The sequence below is a fragment of the Phallusia mammillata genome, chromosome 5, assembly GCF_965637545.1.
Source record: "Phallusia mammillata chromosome 5, kaPhaMamm4.hap1.1, whole genome shotgun sequence".
Taxonomy (NCBI): domain Eukaryota; kingdom Metazoa; phylum Chordata; class Ascidiacea; order Phlebobranchia; family Ascidiidae; genus Phallusia; species Phallusia mammillata.
The window spans coordinates 2,752,108-2,764,607 of NC_137256.1; the positions used below are offsets into that span (position 1 = coordinate 2,752,108).

At 40.7% G+C, this 12,500-nt stretch overlaps 1 protein-coding gene and 55 non-coding genes across 56 annotated transcripts in view; 1 reads left to right on the forward strand and 55 right to left on the reverse strand.

Moving 5' to 3' along the window:
* The window catches only part of LOC145230289 (dynein axonemal heavy chain 10-like), a 124,169-nt gene that overhangs the window by 79,443 nt on the left and 32,226 nt on the right, over positions 1–12,500 (forward strand). The window lies entirely within an intron of this gene.
* Positions 59–130, reverse strand: Trnaq-cug (transfer RNA glutamine (anticodon CUG)). Its single transcript has one exon. It is a non-coding gene; the product is annotated as a tRNA-Gln (tRNA).
* Positions 208–279, reverse strand: Trnaq-uug (transfer RNA glutamine (anticodon UUG)). Its single transcript has one exon. It is a non-coding gene; the product is annotated as a tRNA-Gln (tRNA).
* Trnaq-uug (transfer RNA glutamine (anticodon UUG)) lies at positions 357–428 on the reverse strand. The gene has a single exon. It is a non-coding gene; the product is annotated as a tRNA-Gln (tRNA).
* Trnal-aag (transfer RNA leucine (anticodon AAG)) lies at positions 506–577 on the reverse strand. The gene has a single exon. It is a non-coding gene; the product is annotated as a tRNA-Leu (tRNA).
* Trnaq-uug (transfer RNA glutamine (anticodon UUG)) lies at positions 655–726 on the reverse strand. The gene has a single exon. It is a non-coding gene; the product is annotated as a tRNA-Gln (tRNA).
* On the reverse strand, positions 953–1,024 carry Trnaq-uug (transfer RNA glutamine (anticodon UUG)). Its single transcript has one exon. It is a non-coding gene; the product is annotated as a tRNA-Gln (tRNA).
* Trnaq-cug (transfer RNA glutamine (anticodon CUG)) lies at positions 1,102–1,173 on the reverse strand. Its single transcript has one exon. It is a non-coding gene; the product is annotated as a tRNA-Gln (tRNA).
* Positions 1,251–1,322, reverse strand: Trnaq-uug (transfer RNA glutamine (anticodon UUG)). The gene has a single exon. It is a non-coding gene; the product is annotated as a tRNA-Gln (tRNA).
* Trnal-aag (transfer RNA leucine (anticodon AAG)) lies at positions 1,402–1,473 on the reverse strand. The gene has a single exon. It is a non-coding gene; the product is annotated as a tRNA-Leu (tRNA).
* Trnaq-uug (transfer RNA glutamine (anticodon UUG)) lies at positions 1,700–1,771 on the reverse strand. The gene has a single exon. It is a non-coding gene; the product is annotated as a tRNA-Gln (tRNA).
* Trnaq-cug (transfer RNA glutamine (anticodon CUG)) lies at positions 1,849–1,920 on the reverse strand. The gene has a single exon. It is a non-coding gene; the product is annotated as a tRNA-Gln (tRNA).
* Positions 1,998–2,069, reverse strand: Trnaq-cug (transfer RNA glutamine (anticodon CUG)). Its single transcript has one exon. It is a non-coding gene; the product is annotated as a tRNA-Gln (tRNA).
* Trnaq-cug (transfer RNA glutamine (anticodon CUG)) lies at positions 2,147–2,218 on the reverse strand. Its single transcript has one exon. It is a non-coding gene; the product is annotated as a tRNA-Gln (tRNA).
* Positions 2,296–2,367, reverse strand: Trnaq-uug (transfer RNA glutamine (anticodon UUG)). The gene has a single exon. It is a non-coding gene; the product is annotated as a tRNA-Gln (tRNA).
* Positions 2,445–2,516, reverse strand: Trnaq-uug (transfer RNA glutamine (anticodon UUG)). Its single transcript has one exon. It is a non-coding gene; the product is annotated as a tRNA-Gln (tRNA).
* Positions 2,594–2,665, reverse strand: Trnaq-cug (transfer RNA glutamine (anticodon CUG)). The gene has a single exon. It is a non-coding gene; the product is annotated as a tRNA-Gln (tRNA).
* Positions 2,892–2,963, reverse strand: Trnaq-uug (transfer RNA glutamine (anticodon UUG)). Its single transcript has one exon. It is a non-coding gene; the product is annotated as a tRNA-Gln (tRNA).
* On the reverse strand, positions 3,041–3,112 carry Trnal-aag (transfer RNA leucine (anticodon AAG)). The gene has a single exon. It is a non-coding gene; the product is annotated as a tRNA-Leu (tRNA).
* Positions 3,190–3,261, reverse strand: Trnaq-uug (transfer RNA glutamine (anticodon UUG)). Its single transcript has one exon. It is a non-coding gene; the product is annotated as a tRNA-Gln (tRNA).
* Trnaq-cug (transfer RNA glutamine (anticodon CUG)) lies at positions 3,488–3,559 on the reverse strand. The gene has a single exon. It is a non-coding gene; the product is annotated as a tRNA-Gln (tRNA).
* On the reverse strand, positions 3,637–3,708 carry Trnaq-cug (transfer RNA glutamine (anticodon CUG)). The gene has a single exon. It is a non-coding gene; the product is annotated as a tRNA-Gln (tRNA).
* On the reverse strand, positions 3,786–3,857 carry Trnaq-cug (transfer RNA glutamine (anticodon CUG)). Its single transcript has one exon. It is a non-coding gene; the product is annotated as a tRNA-Gln (tRNA).
* Positions 4,083–4,154, reverse strand: Trnaq-uug (transfer RNA glutamine (anticodon UUG)). Its single transcript has one exon. It is a non-coding gene; the product is annotated as a tRNA-Gln (tRNA).
* On the reverse strand, positions 4,231–4,302 carry Trnaq-uug (transfer RNA glutamine (anticodon UUG)). The gene has a single exon. It is a non-coding gene; the product is annotated as a tRNA-Gln (tRNA).
* Trnaq-uug (transfer RNA glutamine (anticodon UUG)) lies at positions 4,379–4,450 on the reverse strand. The gene has a single exon. It is a non-coding gene; the product is annotated as a tRNA-Gln (tRNA).
* On the reverse strand, positions 4,826–4,897 carry Trnaq-uug (transfer RNA glutamine (anticodon UUG)). Its single transcript has one exon. It is a non-coding gene; the product is annotated as a tRNA-Gln (tRNA).
* On the reverse strand, positions 4,975–5,046 carry Trnaq-uug (transfer RNA glutamine (anticodon UUG)). Its single transcript has one exon. It is a non-coding gene; the product is annotated as a tRNA-Gln (tRNA).
* Trnaq-cug (transfer RNA glutamine (anticodon CUG)) lies at positions 5,273–5,344 on the reverse strand. Its single transcript has one exon. It is a non-coding gene; the product is annotated as a tRNA-Gln (tRNA).
* Positions 5,720–5,791, reverse strand: Trnaq-cug (transfer RNA glutamine (anticodon CUG)). The gene has a single exon. It is a non-coding gene; the product is annotated as a tRNA-Gln (tRNA).
* On the reverse strand, positions 5,869–5,940 carry Trnaq-uug (transfer RNA glutamine (anticodon UUG)). The gene has a single exon. It is a non-coding gene; the product is annotated as a tRNA-Gln (tRNA).
* Trnaq-uug (transfer RNA glutamine (anticodon UUG)) lies at positions 6,018–6,089 on the reverse strand. The gene has a single exon. It is a non-coding gene; the product is annotated as a tRNA-Gln (tRNA).
* On the reverse strand, positions 6,316–6,387 carry Trnaq-uug (transfer RNA glutamine (anticodon UUG)). The gene has a single exon. It is a non-coding gene; the product is annotated as a tRNA-Gln (tRNA).
* Trnaq-uug (transfer RNA glutamine (anticodon UUG)) lies at positions 6,614–6,685 on the reverse strand. The gene has a single exon. It is a non-coding gene; the product is annotated as a tRNA-Gln (tRNA).
* Trnaq-cug (transfer RNA glutamine (anticodon CUG)) lies at positions 6,763–6,834 on the reverse strand. The gene has a single exon. It is a non-coding gene; the product is annotated as a tRNA-Gln (tRNA).
* On the reverse strand, positions 7,358–7,429 carry Trnah-aug (transfer RNA histidin (anticodon AUG)). The gene has a single exon. It is a non-coding gene; the product is annotated as a tRNA-His (tRNA).
* Positions 7,507–7,578, reverse strand: Trnaq-uug (transfer RNA glutamine (anticodon UUG)). The gene has a single exon. It is a non-coding gene; the product is annotated as a tRNA-Gln (tRNA).
* On the reverse strand, positions 7,954–8,025 carry Trnaq-uug (transfer RNA glutamine (anticodon UUG)). Its single transcript has one exon. It is a non-coding gene; the product is annotated as a tRNA-Gln (tRNA).
* On the reverse strand, positions 8,103–8,174 carry Trnal-aag (transfer RNA leucine (anticodon AAG)). Its single transcript has one exon. It is a non-coding gene; the product is annotated as a tRNA-Leu (tRNA).
* On the reverse strand, positions 8,252–8,323 carry Trnaq-uug (transfer RNA glutamine (anticodon UUG)). The gene has a single exon. It is a non-coding gene; the product is annotated as a tRNA-Gln (tRNA).
* Trnaq-cug (transfer RNA glutamine (anticodon CUG)) lies at positions 8,699–8,770 on the reverse strand. The gene has a single exon. It is a non-coding gene; the product is annotated as a tRNA-Gln (tRNA).
* Trnaq-cug (transfer RNA glutamine (anticodon CUG)) lies at positions 8,848–8,919 on the reverse strand. The gene has a single exon. It is a non-coding gene; the product is annotated as a tRNA-Gln (tRNA).
* Trnaq-uug (transfer RNA glutamine (anticodon UUG)) lies at positions 9,145–9,216 on the reverse strand. The gene has a single exon. It is a non-coding gene; the product is annotated as a tRNA-Gln (tRNA).
* Trnaq-uug (transfer RNA glutamine (anticodon UUG)) lies at positions 9,293–9,364 on the reverse strand. Its single transcript has one exon. It is a non-coding gene; the product is annotated as a tRNA-Gln (tRNA).
* On the reverse strand, positions 9,441–9,512 carry Trnaq-uug (transfer RNA glutamine (anticodon UUG)). Its single transcript has one exon. It is a non-coding gene; the product is annotated as a tRNA-Gln (tRNA).
* Trnaq-uug (transfer RNA glutamine (anticodon UUG)) lies at positions 9,888–9,959 on the reverse strand. The gene has a single exon. It is a non-coding gene; the product is annotated as a tRNA-Gln (tRNA).
* Positions 10,037–10,108, reverse strand: Trnaq-uug (transfer RNA glutamine (anticodon UUG)). Its single transcript has one exon. It is a non-coding gene; the product is annotated as a tRNA-Gln (tRNA).
* Trnaq-cug (transfer RNA glutamine (anticodon CUG)) lies at positions 10,335–10,406 on the reverse strand. Its single transcript has one exon. It is a non-coding gene; the product is annotated as a tRNA-Gln (tRNA).
* Trnaq-uug (transfer RNA glutamine (anticodon UUG)) lies at positions 10,782–10,853 on the reverse strand. Its single transcript has one exon. It is a non-coding gene; the product is annotated as a tRNA-Gln (tRNA).
* Trnaq-uug (transfer RNA glutamine (anticodon UUG)) lies at positions 10,931–11,002 on the reverse strand. The gene has a single exon. It is a non-coding gene; the product is annotated as a tRNA-Gln (tRNA).
* On the reverse strand, positions 11,229–11,300 carry Trnaq-uug (transfer RNA glutamine (anticodon UUG)). Its single transcript has one exon. It is a non-coding gene; the product is annotated as a tRNA-Gln (tRNA).
* Trnaq-uug (transfer RNA glutamine (anticodon UUG)) lies at positions 11,527–11,598 on the reverse strand. Its single transcript has one exon. It is a non-coding gene; the product is annotated as a tRNA-Gln (tRNA).
* Positions 11,676–11,747, reverse strand: Trnaq-cug (transfer RNA glutamine (anticodon CUG)). Its single transcript has one exon. It is a non-coding gene; the product is annotated as a tRNA-Gln (tRNA).
* On the reverse strand, positions 11,973–12,044 carry Trnah-aug (transfer RNA histidin (anticodon AUG)). Its single transcript has one exon. It is a non-coding gene; the product is annotated as a tRNA-His (tRNA).
* On the reverse strand, positions 12,271–12,342 carry Trnaq-cug (transfer RNA glutamine (anticodon CUG)). Its single transcript has one exon. It is a non-coding gene; the product is annotated as a tRNA-Gln (tRNA).
* Trnaq-uug (transfer RNA glutamine (anticodon UUG)) lies at positions 12,420–12,491 on the reverse strand. Its single transcript has one exon. It is a non-coding gene; the product is annotated as a tRNA-Gln (tRNA).

A 12,500-nucleotide genomic window follows, 5' to 3' on the forward strand; every position in this document is an offset into this window, starting at 1 on the left:
AAATAACAAACAATTTCATATTCTGCGAACATAAAATTGCCAAAAGTTAAAACAAACGAGGTCCTACCGAGATTTGAACTCGGATCGCTGGATTCAGAGTCCAGAGTGCTAACCGTTACACCATAGGACCGACATGTTGCACAGCTTTGAAACAACAAACAATTTCATAATGTGCGAACATAAAATTGCCAAAAGTTAAAACAAACGAGGTCCTACCGAGATTTGAACTCGGATCGCTGGATTCAAAGTCCAGAGTGCTAACCGTTACACCATAGGACCGACATGTTGCACAGCTTTGAAACAACAAACAATTTCATAATCTGCAAAGCTAAAACACCAAAAAATCGAAACAAACGAGGTCCTACCGAGATTTGAACTCGGATCGCTGGATTCAAAGTCCAGAGTGCTAACCGTTACACCATAGGACCGACATGTTGCACAGCTTTGAAACAACAAACAATTTCATAATCTGCAAAGCTAAAACACCAAAAAATCGAAACAAATGAGGTCCTGCCGAGATTTGAACTCGGATCGCTGAATTCTTAGTCCAGAGTGCTAACCGTTACACCATAGGACCGACATGTTGCACAGCTTTGAAACAACAAACAATTTCATAATCTGCAAAGCTAAAACACCAAAAAGTGGAAACAAACGAGGTCCTACCGAGATTTGAACTCGGATCGCTGGATTCAAAGTCCAGAGTGCTAACCGTTACACCATAGGACCGACATGTTGCACAGCTTTGAAACAACAAACAATTTCATAATCTGCAAAGCTAAAACACCAAAAAATCGAAACAAATGAGGTCCTGCCGAGATTTGAACTCGGATCGCTGAATTCTTAGTCCAGAGTGCTAAGCGTTACACCATAGGACCGACATGTTGCACAGCTTTGAAACAAGAAACAATGTCATATTCTGCGAACATAAAATTGCCTCAAGTTAAAACAAACGAGGTCCTACCGAGATTTCAACTCGGATCGCTGGATTCAAAGTCCAGAGTGCTAACCGTTACACCATAGGACCGACATGTTGCACAGCTTTGAAACAAGAAACAATTTCATATTCTGCGAACATAAAATTGCCAAAAGTTAAAACAAACGAGGTCCTACCGAGATTTGAACTCGGATCGCTGGATTCAGAGTCCAGAGTGCTAACCGTTACACCATAGGACGGACATGTTGCACAGCTTTGAAACAAGAAACAATTTCATATTCTGCGAACATAAAATTGCCTCAAGTTAAAACAAACGAGGTCCTACCGAGATTTGAACTCGGATCGCTGGATTCAAAGTCCAGAGTGCTAACCGTTACACCATAGGACCGACATGTTGCACAGCTTTGAAACAACAAACAATTTCATATTCTGCAAAGCTAAAACACCAAAAAAAATGGAAACAATCGAGGTCCTGCCGAGATTTGAACTCGGATCGCTGAATTCTTAGTCCAGAGTGCTAACCGTTACACCATAGGACCGACATGTTGCACAGCTTTGAAACAACAAACAATTTCATATTCTGCGAACATAAAATTGCCAAAAGTTAAAACAAACGAGGTCCTACCGAGATTTGAACTCGGATCGCTGGATTCAAATTCCAGAGTGCTAACCGTTAGACCATAGGACCGACTTGTTGAACAGCTTTGAAATAATAAACAATTTCATATTCTGCGAACATCAAATTGCCAAAAGGCAAAACAAACGAGGTCCTACCGAGATTTGAACTCGGATCGCTGGATTCAAAGTCCAGAGTGCTAACCGTTACACTATTGGACCGACATGTTGCACAGCTTTGAAACAACAAACAATTTCATAATCTGCAAAGCTAAAACACCAAAAAGTGGAAACAAACGAGGTCCTACCGAGATTTGAACTCGGATCGCTGGATTCAGAGTCCAGAGTGCTAACCGTTACACCATAGAGCCGACATGTTGAACAGCTTTGAAATAACAAACAATTTCATATTCAGCGAACATAAAATTGCCAAAAGTTGAAACAAACGAGGTCCTACCGAGATTTGAACTCGGATCGCTGGATTCAGAGTCCAGAGTGCTAACCGTTACACCATAGGACCGACATGTTGCACAACTTTGAAACAACAAACAATTTCATATTCTGCGAACTTAAAATTGCCAAAAGTTAAAACAAACGAGGTCCTACCGAGATTTGAACTCGGATCGCTGGATTCAGAGTCCAGAGTGCTAACCGTTACACCATAGGGCCGACATGTTGAACAGCTTTGAAACAACAAACAATTTCATATTCTGCGAACATAAAATTGCTAAAAGTTAAAACAAACGAGGTCCTACCGAGATTTGAATTCGGATCGCTGGATTCAAAGTCCAGAGTGCTAACCGTTACACCATAGGACCGACATGTTGCACAGCTTTGAAACAACAAACAATTTCATAATCTGCAAAGCTAAAACACCAAAAAATCGAAACAAACGAGGTCCTACCGAGATTTGAACTCGGATCGCTGGATTCAAAGTCCAGAGTGCTAACCGTTACACCATAGGACCGACATGTTGAACAGCTTTGAAATAATAAACAATTTCATATTCTGCGAACATAAAATTGCCAAAAGTTAAAACAAACGAGGTCCTACCGAGATTTGAACTCGGATCGCTGGATTCAGAGTCCAGAGTGCTAACCGTTACACCATAGGACCGACATGTTGCACAGCTTTGAAACAACAAACAATTTCATAATCTGCAAAGCTAAAACACCAAAAAATCGAAACAAACGAGGTCCTACCGAAATTTGAACTCTGATCGCTGAATTCTTAGTCCAGAGTGCTAACTGTTACACCATAGGACCGAAATGTTGCACAGCTTTGAAACAAGAAACAATTTCATATTCTGCGAACATAAAATTGCCTCAAGTTAAAACAAACGAGGTCCTACCGAGATTTGAACTCGGATCGCTGGATTCAAAGTCCAGAGTGCTAACCGTTACACCATAGGACCGACATGTTGCACAGCTTTGAAACAACAAACAATTTCATAATCTGCAAAGCTAAAACACCAAAAAATCGAAACAAACGAGGTCCTGCCGAGATTTGAACTCGGATCGCTGAATTCTTAGTCCAGAGTGCTAACCGTTACACCATAGGACCGACATGTTGCACAGCTTTGAAACAACAAACAATTTCATATTCTGCGAACATAAAATTGCCAAAAGTTAAAACAAACGAGGTCCTACCGAGATTTGAACTCGGATCGCTGGATTCAAAGTCCAGAGTGCTAACCGTTACACCATAGGACCGACTTGTTGAACAGCTTTGAAATAATAAACAATTTCATATTCTGTGAACATAAAATTGCCAAAAGGCAAAACAAACGAGGTCCTACCGAGATTTGAACTCGGATCGCTGGATTCAAAGTCCAGAGTGCTAACCGTTACTCTATTGGACCGACATGTTGCACAGCTTTGAAACAACAAACAATTTCATAATCTGCAAAGCTAACACACCAAAAAGTGGAAACAAACTAGGTCCTACCGAGATTTGAACTCTGATCGCTGGATTCAGAGTCCAGAGTGCTAACCGTTACACCATAGAGCCGACATGTTGAACAGCTTTGAAATAACAAACAATTTCATATTCAGCGAACATAAAATTGCCAAAAGTTAAAACAAACGAGGTCCTACCGAGATTTGAACTCGGATCGCTGGATTCAGAGTCCACAGTGCTAACCGTTACACCATAGGACCGACATGTTGCACAGCTTTGAAACAACAAACAATTTCATATTCTGCGAACATAAAATTGCCTCAAGTTAAAACAAACGAGGTCCTACCGAGATTTGAACTCGGATCGCTGGATTCAGAGTCCAGAGTGCTAACCGTTACACCATAGGGCCGACATGTTGAACAGCTTTGAAACAACAAACAATTTCATATTCTGCGAACATAAAATTGCCTCAAGTTAAAACAAACGAGGTCCTACCGAGATTTGAATTCGGATCGCTGGATTTAAAGTCCAGAGTGCTAACCGTTACACCATAGGAGAGAGACGTTAAACAGCTTTGAAACAAGAAACAATTTCATAATCTCCGAACATTTGTATAAAAAAGATCGAAAAAACGAGGTCCTACCGAGATTTGAACTCGGATCGCTGGATTCAAAGTCCAGAGTGCTAACCGTTACACCATAGGATCGACATGTTGCACAGCTTTGAAACAACAAAAATTTCATATTCTGCGAACATAAAATTGCCAAAAGTTAAAACAAACGAGGTCCTACCGAGATTTGAACTCGGATCGATGGATTCAAAGTCCAGAGTGCTAACCGTTACACCATAGGACCGACATGTTGCACAGCTTTGAAATAATAAAAATTTCATATTCTGCGAACATAAAATTTCCAAAAGTTAAAACAAACGAGGTCCTACCGAGATTTGAACTCGGATCGCTGGATTCAAAGTCCAGAGTGCTAACCGTTACACCATAGGACCGACATGTTGCACAGCTTTGAAACAACAAACAATTTCATATTCTGCGAACATAAAATTGCCAAAAGTTAAAACAAACGAGGTCCTACCGAGATTTGAATTCGGATCGCTGGATTTAAAGTCCAGAGTGCTAACCGTTACACCATAGGACCGAGTCGTTAAACAGCTTTGAAACAACAAACAATTTCATAATCTGCAAAGCTAAAACACCAAAAAATCGAAACAAACGAGGTCCTGCCGAGATTTGAACTAGGATCGCTGAATTCTTAGTCCAGAGTGCTAACCGTTACACCATAGGACCGACATGTTGCACAGCTTTGAAACAACAAACAATTTCATATTCTGCGAACATAAAATTTCCAAAAGTTAAAACAAACGAGGTCATACCGAGATTTGAACTCGGGTCGCTGGATTCAAAGTCCAGAGTGCTAACCGTTACACCATAGGACCGACATGTTGCACAGCTTTGAAACAACAAACAATTTCATAATCTGCAAAGCTAAAACACCAAAAAATCGAAACAAACGAGGTCCTACCGAGATTTGAACTCGGATCGCTGGATTCAAAGTCCAGAGTGCTAACCGTTACACCATAGGACCGACTTGTTGAACAGCTTTGAAATAATAAACAATTTCATATTCTGTGAACATAAAATTGCCAAAAGGCAAAACAAACGAGGTCCTACCGAGATTTGAACTCGGATCGCTGGATTCAAAGTCCAGAGTGCTAACCGTTACTCTATTGGACCGACATGTTGCACAGCTTTGAAACAACAAACAATTTCATAATCTGCAAAGCTAACACACCAAAAAGTGGAAACAAACTAGGTCCTACCGAGATTTGAACTCTGATCGCTGGATTCAGAGTCCAGAGTGCTAACCGTTACACCATAGAGCCGACATGTTGCACAGCTTTGAAACAACAAACAATTTCATAATCTGCAAAGCTAAAACACCAAAAAATCGAAACAAACGAGGTCCTACCGAAATTTGAACTCGGATCGCTGAATTCTTAGTCCAGAGTGCTAACCGTTACACCATAGGGCCGACATGTTGCACAGCTTTGAAACAAGAAACAATTTCATATTCTGCGAACATAAAATTGCCAAAAGTTAAAACAAACGAGGTCATACCGAGATTTGAACTCGGATCGCTGGATTCAAAGTCCAGAGTACTAACCGTTACACCATAGGACCGACATGTTGAACAGCTTTGAAATAACAAACAATTTCATATTCTGCGAACATAAAATTGCCAAAAGTTAAAACAAACGAGGTCCTACCGAGATTTGAACTCGGATCGCTGGATTCAGAGTCCAGAGTGCTAACCGTTACACCATAGGACCGACATGTTGCACAGCTTTGAAACAACAAACAATTTCATAATGTGCGAACATAAAATTGCCAAAAGTTAAAACAAACGAGGTCCTACCGAGATTTGAACTCGGATCGCTGGATTCAAAGTCCAGAGTGCTAACCGTTACACCATAGGACCGACATGTTGCACAGCTTTGAAACAACAAACAATTTCATAATCTGCAAAGCTAAAACACCAAAAAATCGAAACAAACGAGGTCCTACCGAGATTTGAACTCGGATCGCTGGATTCAAAGTCCAGAGTGCTAACCGTTACACCATAGGACCGACATGTTGCACAGCTTTGAAACAACAAACAATTTCATAATCTGCAAAGCTAAAACACCAAAAAATCGAAACAAATGAGGTCCTGCCGAGATTTGAACTCGGATCGCTGAATTCTTAGTCCAGAGTGCTAAGCGTTACACCATAGGACCGACATGTTGCACAGCTTTGAAACAACAAACAATTTCATAATCTGCAAAGCTAAAACACCAAAAAGTGGAAACAAACGAGGTCCTACCGAGATTTGAACTCGGATCGCTGGATTCAAAGTCCAGAGTGCTAACCGTTACACCATAGGACCGACATGTTGCACAGCTTTGAAACAACAAACAATTTCATAATCTGCAAAGCTAAAACACCAAAAAATCGAAACAAATGAGGTCCTGCCGAGATTTGAACTCGGATCGCTGAATTCTTAGTCCAGAGTGCTAAGCGTTACACCATAGGACCGACATGTTGCACAGCTTTGAAACAAGAAACAATGTCATATTCTGCGAACATAAAATTGCCTCAAGTTAAAACAAACGAGGTCCTACCGAGATTTCAACTCGGATCGCTGGATTCAAAGTCCAGAGTGCTAACCGTTACACCATAGGACCGACATGTTGCACAGCTTTGAAACAAGAAACAATTTCATATTCTGCGAACATAAAATTGCCAAAAGTTAAAACAAACGAGGTCCTACCGAGATTTGAACTCGGATCGCTGGATTCAGAGTCCAGAGTGCTAACCGTTACACCATAGGGCCGACATGTTGAACAGCTTTGAAATAATGAACAATTTCATATTCTACGAACATAAACTTGCCAAAAGTTAAAACAAACGAGGTCCTACCGAGATTTGAATTCGGATCGCTGGATTTAAAGTCCAGAGTGCTAACCGTTACACCATAGGACCGAGACGTTAAACAGCTTTGAAACAACAAACAATTTCATAATCTGCAAAGCTAAAACACCAAAAAATCGAAACAAACGAGGTCCTGCCGAGATTTGAACTAGGATCGCTGAATTCAGAGTCCAGAGTGCTAACCGTTACACCATGGGACCGACATGTTGCACAGCTTTGAAACAACAAACAATTTCATATTCTGCGAACATAAACTTGCCAAAAGTTAAAACAAACGAGGTCCTACCGAGATTTGAATTCGGATCGCTGGATTTGAAGTCCAGAGTGCTAACCGTTACACCATAGGACCGAGACGTTAAACAGCTTTGAAACACCAAACAATTTCATAATCTCCGAACATTTATTTAAAAAAGATCGAAAAAACGAGGTCCTACCGAGATTAGAACTCGGATCGCTGAATTCATAGTCCAGAGTGCTAACCGTTACACCATAGGACCGACATGTTGCACAGCTTTGAAACAACAAACAATTTAATATTCTGCGAACATAAAACTGCCAAAAGTTAAAACAAACGAGGTCCTACCGAGATTTGAACTCGGATCGCTGGATTCAAAGTCCAGAGTGCTAACCGTTACACCATAGGACCGACATGTTGAACAGCTTTGAAGTAATAAACGATTTCATATTCTGCGAACATAAAACTGCCAAAAGTTAAAACAAACGAGGTGCTACCGAGATTTGAACTCGGATCGCTGGATTCAGAGTCCAGAGTTCTAACCGTTACGCTATTGGACCGACATGTTGCACAGCTTTGAAACAACAAACAATTTCATAATCTGCAAAGCTAAAACACCAAAAAATCGAAACAAACGAGGTCCTACCGAAATTTGAACTCTGATCGCTGAATTCTTAGTCCAGAGTGCTAACTGTTACACCATAGGACCGAAATGTTGCACAGCTTTGAAACAAGAAACAATTTCATATTCTGCGAACATAAAATTGCCTCAAGTTAAAACAAACGAGGTCCTACCGAGATTTGAACTCGGATCGCTGGATTCAAAGTCCAGAGTGCTAACCGTTACACCATAGGACCGACATGTTGCACAGCTTTGAAACAACAAACAATTTCATAATCTGCAAAGCTAAAACACCAAAAAATCGAAACAAACGAGGTCCTGCCGAGATTTGAACTCGGATCGCTGAATTCTTAGTCCAGAGTGCTAACCGTTACACCATAGGACCGACATGTTGCACAGCTTTGAAACAACAAACAATTTCATATTCTGCGAACATAAAATTGCCAAAAGTTAAAACAAACGAGGTCCTACCGAGATTTGAACTCGGATCGCTGGATTCAAAGTCCAGAGTGCTAACCGTTACACCATAGGACCGACTTGTTGAACAGCTTTGAAATAATAAACAATTTCATATTCTGTGAACATAAAATTGCCAAAAGGCAAAACAAACGAGGTCCTACCGAGATTTGAACTCGGATCGCTGGATTCAAAGTCCAGAGTGCTAACCGTTACTCTATTGGACCGACATGTTGCACAGCTTTGAAACAACAAACAATTTCATAATCTGCAAAGCTAACACACCAAAAAGTGGAAACAAACTAGGTCCTACCGAGATTTGAACTCTGATCGCTGGATTCAGAGTCCAGAGTGCTAACCGTTACACCATAGAGTCGACATGTTGAACAGCTTTGAAATAACAAACAATTTCATATTCAGCGAACATAAAATTGCCAAAAGTTAAAACAAACGAGGTCCTACCGAGATTTGAACTCGGATCGCTGGATTCAGAGTCCAGAGTGCTAACCGTTACACCATAGGACCGACATGTTGCACAGCTTTGAAACAACAAACAATTTCATATTCTGCGAACATAAAATTGCCTCAAGTTAAAACAAACGAGGTCCTACCGAGATTTGAACTCGGATCGCTGGATTCAGAGTCCAGAGTGCTAACCGTTACACCATAGGGCCGACATGTTGAACAGCTTTGAAACAACAAACAATTTCATATTCTGCGAACATAAAATTGCCAAAAGTTAAAACAAACGAGGTCCTACCGAGATTTGAATTCGGATCGCTGGATTTAAAGTCCAGAGTGCTAACCGTTACACCATAGGAGAGAGACGTTAAACAGCTTTGAAACAAGAAACAATTTCATAATCTCCGAACATTTGTATAAAAAAGATCGAAAAAACGAGGTCCTACCGAGATTTGAACTCGGATCGCTGGATTCAAAGTCCAGAGTGCTAACCGTTACACCATAGGATCGACATGTTGCACAGCTTTGAAACAACAAAAATTTCATATTCTGCGAACATAAAATTGCCAAAAGTTAAAACAAACGAGGTCCTACCGAGATTTGAACTCGGATCGCTGGATTCAAAGTCCAGAGTGCTAACCGTTACACCATAGGACCGACATGTTGCACAGCTTTGAAATAATAAAAATTTCATATTCTGCGAACATAAAATTTCCAAAAGTTAAAACAAACGAGGTCCTACCGAGATTTGAACTCGGATCGCTGGATTCAAAGTCCAGAGTGCTAACCGTTACACCATAGGACCGACATGTTGCACAGCTTTGAAACAACAAACAATTTCATATTCTGCGAACATAAAATTGCCAAAAGTTAAAACAAACGAGGTCCTACCGAGATTTGAATTCGGATCGCTGGATTTAAAGTCCAGAGTGCTAACCGTTACACCATAGGACCGAGTCGTTAAACAGCTTTGAAACAACAAACAATTTCATAATCTGCAAAGCTAAAACACCAAAAAATCGAAACAAACGAGGTCCTGCCGAGATTTGAACTAGGATCGCTGAATTCTTAGTCCAGAGTGCTAACCGTTACACCATAGGACCGACATGTTGCACAGCTTTGAAACAAGAAACAATTTCATATTCTGCGAACATAAAATTTCCAAAAGTTAAAACAAACGAGGTCATACCGAGATTTGAACTCGGGTCGCTGGATTCAAAGTCCAGAGTGCTAACCGTTACACCATAGGACCGACATGTTGCACAGCTTTGAAACAACAAACAATTTCATAATCTGCAAAGCTAAAACACCAAAAAATCGAAACAAACGAGGTCCTACCGAGATTTGAACTCGGATCGCTGGATTCAAAGTCCAGAGTGCTAACCGTTACACCATAGGACCGACTTGTTGAACAGCTTTGAAATAATAAACAATTTCATATTCTGTGAACATAAAATTGCCAAAAGGCAAAACAAACGAGGTCCTACCGAGATTTGAACTCGGATCGCTGGATTCAAAGTCCAGAGTGCTAACCGTTACTCTATTGGACCGACATGTTGCACAGCTTTGAAACAACAAACAATTTCATAATCTGCAAAGCTAACACACCAAAAAGTGGAAACAAACTAGGTCCTACCGAGATTTGAACTCGGATCGCTGGATTCAGAGTCCAGAGTGCTAACCGTTACACCATAGAGCCGACATGTTGCACAGCTTTGAAACAACAAACAATTTCATAATCTGCAAAGCTAAAACACCAAAAAATCGAAACAAACGAGGTCCTACCGAAATTTGAACTCGGATCGCTGAATTCTTAGTCCAGAGTGCTAACCGTTACACCATAGGGCCGACATGTTGCACAGCTTTGAAACAAGAAACAATTTCATATTCTGCGAACATAAAATTGCCAAAAGTTAAAACAAACGAGGTCATACCGAGATTTGAACTCGGATCGCTGGATTCAAAGTCCAGAGTACTAACCGTTACACCATAGGACCGACATGTTGAACAGCTTTGAAATAACAAACAATTTCATATTCTGCGAACATAAAATTGCCAAAAGTTAAAACAAACGAGGTCCTACCGAGATTTGAACTCGGATCGCTGGATTCAAAGTCCAGAGTGCTAACCGTTACACCATAGGACCGACATGTTGCACAGCTTTGAAACAACAAACAATTTCATAATCTGCAAAGCTAAAACACCAAAAAATCGAAACAAACGAGGTCCTACCGAGATTTGAACTCGGATCGCTGGATTCAAAGTCCAGAGTGCTAACCGTTACACCATAGGACCGACATGTTGCACAGCTTTGAAACAACAAACAATTTCATAATCTGCAAAGCTAAAACACCAAAAAATCGAAACAAATGAGGTCCTGCCGAGATTTGAACTCGGATCGCTGAATTCTTAGTCCAGAGTGCTAAGCGTTACACCATAGGACCGACATGTTGCACAGCTTTGAAACAACAAACAATTTCATATTCTGCAAAGCTAAAACACCAAAAAATCGAAACAAACGAGGTCCTACCGAGATTTGAACTCGGATCGCTGGATTCAAAGTCCAGAGTGCTAACCGTTACACCATAGGACCGACATGTTGCACAGCTTTGAAACAACAAACAATTTCATAATCTGCAAAGCTAAAACACCAAAAAATCGAAACAAATGAGGTCCTGCCGAGATTTGAACTCGGATCGCTGAATTCTTAGTCCAGAGTGCTAAGCGTTACACCATAGGACCGACATGTTGCACAGCTTTGAAACAAGAAACAATTTCATATTCTGCGAACATAAAATTGCCTCAAGTTAAAACAAACGAGGTCCTACCGAGATTTCAACTCGGATCGCTGGATTCAAAGTCCAGAGTGCTAACCGTTACACCATAGGACCGACATGTTGCACAGCTTTGAAACAAGAAACAATTTCATATTCTGCGAACATAAAATTGCCAAAAGTTAAAACAAACGAGGTCCTACCGAGATTTGAACTCGGATCGCTGGATTCAGAGTCCAGAGTGCTAACCGTTACACCATAGGGCCGACATGTTGAACAGCTTTGAAATAATGAACAATTTCATATTCTACGAACATAAACTTGCCAAAAGTTAAAACAAACGAGGTCCTGCCGAGATTTGAATTCGGATCGCTGGATTTAAAGTCCAGAGTGCTAACCGTTACACCATAGGACCGAGACGTTAAACAGCTTTGAAACACCAAACAATTTCATAATCTCCGAACATTTATTTAAAAAAGATCGAAAAAACGAGGTCCTACCGAGATTAGAACTCGGATCGCTGAATTCATAGTCCAGAGTGCTAACCGTTACACCATAGGACCGACATGTTGCACAGCTTTGAAACAACAAACAATTTAATATTCTGCGAACATAAAACTGCCAAAAGTTAAAACAAACGAGGTCCTACCGAGATTTGAACTCGGATCGCTGGATTCAGAGTCCAGAGTTCTAACCGTTACGCTATTGGACCGACATGTTGCACAGCTTTGAAACAACAAACAATTTTATAATCTGCAAAGCTAAAACACCAAAATATCGAAACAAAGGAGGTCCTACCGAGATTTGAACTCGGATCGCTGGATTCAGAGTCCAGAGTGCTAACCGTTACACCATAGGACCGACATGTTGCACAGCTTTGAAACAACAAACAATTTCATATTCTGCGAACATAAAATTGCCAAAAGTTAAAACAAACGAGGTCCTACCGAGATTTGAACTCGGATCGCTGGATTCAAAGTCCAGAGTGCTAACCGTTACACCATAGGACCGACATGTTG